We start from the raw sequence: 4,443 nt of genomic DNA on the forward strand, positions 1-4,443 counted from the left end.
AAATTTATGAACTTAAACTCAAACTTGAAATGATCCGAACCTCAAACTCAAACAATCGAAATTCGTGTTTTCTCTTTCTGTGCACAGTAGGTCTTGTTCATCTGGCTTCTTTTTTATTCTCCCGGCAGCGTTCTTTCATTGCTGTAATCAGGTTGCGGTCAGGTGGTGGTGTTATGTTTTAGCGTTAATATTGACCTCATCGCAATCTGTTTTGAGTCTAAGTTGTGTGTTCTTGCGTCTTGTTGCGTCTGGCTTGATCCTGTCTTGCTCAGGCAGCTTTTGTAAAATTACTCTTCCATATATGAAATGCACTGATAATTTTTTAACAAATAAATAAATAAAAGAAATATAGAAAAAAAACAAAACAAAGAAGTTGAAGAATGAAACAAGCCATGAAAATGGTCAAAGATATAGACGTGCAAAATTATTGATCCAATGACATGTGCAACTGTTCCCGTTTCTTGCTCTGCATGTGAAAACGTGATAAGTTGATTTATTGTCCTGCCTTTTTGTTATCGTATTTATACAATCCTTTTGTCATTCCAAAGGCTTGGAGTAGTTTACGGTCGTTTGAGTACTGCTCCTTTATATGTCTTTGGTTCAATCCCTCCAAAGGATTTCAAATCAGAAGAAAGTGTCTATGAATACTTCTCCTTTATCTTTTGGACTTTGACCATTGTTTCGTTAGTGAAGTATGCCTTCATAGTACTGAAAGCTGATGATGATGGAGAGGGTAATGAGCTGAGTCACTTTTTAAACTAAAATGGTAGTGTTGATAGGATCGCAAAATGAATTTACCTTTGAACAATATTTCGTAGGTGGTACTTTTGCTTTGGACTCGTTATTGTGTAGGCATGCAAAAGTTGGCCTGCTCCCCAATGATAAAAAGTGCTAATGACGTTATGCATTATGAGGCGGGAAGTCCTTTCAGGACCAAGGTGGAATCAAGAGCCCGAAGGGCTATTGCGAAGCATAAGTGTAGTCACTACTTGATGCTGTTCTTGGCACTGTTTGGTTCTTGCATGATAATAGGCGATGCAGTGCTTGCTCCAGCTATTTCTGGTTTGACAAACCTGACCAAATTCTCAATTTTTGGGATAGTGCTTTTCTTATGGGTGATCTCATTCAACTTGAACAGTTTGTTCAATTTTATATTTCCCTTTTTTGTTTTCTTTTACCAGTTTTATCAGCTTCATCAGGCCTTCAACGATCATTACCATATATCAAATGTAAGAGCCAGTAGTAAGATCACAAATGCAAAAAGTTCAATCATAATGTGCCAACCATTCATCAATCTTTGGCTAATAACTTGCTGTGCTGTGATTTTTACAGTTTCCTCTTCCCATGAAACAGACGAGTCCATGTCTAAAAAGTTAAAGAAATGTAAGTGCTATGAAACTCAATTTCTTTGCATTGGATATTTCATATAATTTTCTTTGTTTATATATATATATATATATACATATATATATTGTTGTTTCATTCTTTGGTTCTTTTTCCAAATGACATGTTCCTAATTCTGTACACAATCTAAACTTATCCCTTTTTCTGAGGATGAATTTATCAAGATTCCATTTTCAGGATTGCATGTCCATTTTTGGCTTGTAAGAACTATACAGTTTACCTCTAGGTTTTCAACAAAAAATTGATTTATCTGTTGCTGATTTGCCCAATCTCTTGGCCTCTTAATTTGTTTCAGATGTGTCTGTGCCTTGCGCTTGTGCCATATTGGTCTGCCTTTTCACAATGCAACACTATGGGAGCCATAAAATTGGGTTCATATTTGCTCCAATAGTCATTCTATGGCTCTTGCTTATCGGTGGAGTGGGTATATATAACATTGTGCACTGCGATCCAAAAATCATATGTGCAATCTCCCAACATACATGTACAAGTTTGTAAAAAATACTAGCGTGGAGAGTTGGAGGGCATTGGGAAGTGTCATTCTCTGTGTAGCAGGTTATTTAAGCTGAAGTTCAAGTAAATTCCAGTTGATCGCTCATATTCTGATTCCTAATGAGCATAACATGATGGTTTGTGATACTACTAGTTTTCAAACTACATAAGCATTGTACATTTAGCAGGATCAGAGGCAAAGTTTGCTGATCTGGGTCATTTCTCGATGAAATCAATCAAGGCAATTAATCTTGGTGGCATTTTGGCACTGCTATGCATCATGCAAATTTAGATTGACAACATTTTCTTGTCTCTGTTGCAGATGATATTTATCAGCTTGATCTACCCATTTCTTATTTTATGTTATGCGGGTCAAGCAGCATTCATCTCCCATACACTCTCCCCAAAGAACTACTCTGATGTTCCCGAAGATTATAATCATCTTTATAAATCTGTACCTGGTAACTTGTTCACCTGCTTTCTACTTTGTGCTTGTTGGATGCTTTAAATTGACGCTTTCATTGCTAACTAAAGAATGGATGGCATTGCAGAACATGTTCACCATGTCTTCATAATTTTATCTCTACTTGCTTCTGCTACTGGAAGCCAGGCGACCATAACAGCTTGTTTTTCCATTATAAGCCAGTGCCATGCACTTGGTTGTTTCCCCAGAGTCAAAGTTATTCATACATCGAGTAAGATACATGGGCAGGTTTATATTCCAGATGTCAACTGGATACTAATGGTTCTTAGCATTGGTGTTACTATAGGTTTCCATGACACTGTTCGAATTGGAAATGCATCAAGTAACTCTGCTAAACGTCATCCTCTTTCTCTATAACATTCTTGAGATATAAACAGTACTAGGAAAATTGTATAGAGTATGAATGGTTTGTACATATAAAGAATAGTTGAGTGCTAAGAGTAGGAAAAGTGTATTGATTGAAATTTATCCCATATTTGTATCAAGTTTGTGATACTGCGCTATTAGTAAATTAGTAGCACTTCATTGAATAAAAAAAAAAACAAATAATAAATGCTTCGAGGAAGCCTGATGTTTGAATGGTATAGTTCTTTTAGATCTAATAAACATTGGTTTATTTCTTGCAGGTATGGCTTTAGTCTCTGGCATGCTTGTAACAACTTGTCTAATGTCACTTGTGATTGTTCTGTTCTGGGAAAAGAGTTTGCTGATATCTGCTTGCTTTTAATGTTCTTTGGCTCCATTGAGGCCATGTATCTATCATCCAGCATGTTAAATTTTCACAAGGGAGCTTGGTACCTAGTTGTTCTTTTGGTCCTGTCCATGACTGTCATGGTTGCATGGCATTATGGAACAATGAAGAAAAACGAGTTTGACTTAGAAAACAAGCTGTCCATGGAATGGCTTACAAATCTTAGCCCAGGTCTTGGAGTTTCCAGGGTACCTGGAATTGGCTTTATATACACAGACATAGTGACAGGAATCCCAGCTTTTTTCTCCCATTTCATCACAAACCTCCCTGCCTTTTATCAAGTGCTGATTTTTGTGTCCTTCAAGTCTCTACCAGTTCCTTTTGTTTCCCCAGATAGGTGGTATCTTATCGGCAGAGTTGGACCTAGAGAATATAAAATCTACCGATGCATTGTACGGTATGGATATTGTGATCATATCAGGGACACAGACGACTTTGAGGAACAGATCATTGGCTCGATTGGAGAGTTTATTTCATTGGAAGAGCATGATTTTGAGTCCTTGATGTCGCCTGAGGGAAGAATGATTGTTGTTGGAAGACATTTGCCCGAAGAGAGTGCTCTAATGTCCTTACACGATACCTGCCTAAGTATGTGAGGCGCAGGCTCAGCCAATGCAGAACCTCAGATGAATGTGACGAGTCCAGTGCATGATGCAGATAACGAAGGCAAGAGGACAAAGAAGGTTCAGTTTATGCTGCCTACTACTAGTCCAAAAATGCGTGTGCTTGTGAGGGAGGAGCTACAAGAATTAATTGACGCCAGGGAGAGCGGCACTGCATATTTCTTGGGCCAGTCACATTTAGCAGTACGCAATGGCTCAAACTTACTCAAGCAATTCCTCATCATGACCTATGTTTTCTTTGACAAAAATTGTAGAGAGCCCCATGTGGCATTAAACATTCCTCATCCAGCTTTTGTGGAGGTCGGTATGGTCTGCACTATATAATTGTAGAGTCTGATGTCTGTGCATCAAGAGAAAAATAATAGTATAAAATAAACCTACTTGAGCTTATTGCTCATATTTGTATGTGCCAAATAAATGGGGAAAAATAACAAGAATGGTTAATTAACAAAAAAGCTCTTGAATAAATAATTTTTCAACTGATTCTTTGAATTTTCATTATATCTAAAAAAAGCTCTTATGTTTTAATTTGTATATAAAAAAAACTGATATTTTTTTATTATATCCACATAAACTCTTAATCCGTAATAGAAAATTAAGGATGGTCAAATTTAATAGCAATTGGTATTTTATGTTCACATGGTATGTGATACATGACATGATTAAATGATATTTTCTATGAAAGAAAA

The 4,443-nt window shown here is 36.8% G+C and overlaps 1 pseudogene; it reads left to right on the forward strand.

The window, feature by feature from the left end:
• Positions 1 to 522: 522 nt before the first annotated feature.
• Positions 523 to 4,078, forward strand: LOC110422798 (potassium transporter 6-like; annotated as a pseudogene).
• Positions 4,079 to 4,443: the final 365 nt, after the last annotated feature.

Source organism: Theobroma umbraticum, unplaced genomic scaffold (assembly GCF_002168275.2).
Source record: "Theobroma umbraticum cultivar Fairchild unplaced genomic scaffold, ASM216827v3 scaffold_146.0, whole genome shotgun sequence".
Taxonomy (NCBI): Eukaryota; Viridiplantae; Streptophyta; class Magnoliopsida; order Malvales; family Malvaceae; genus Theobroma; species Theobroma umbraticum.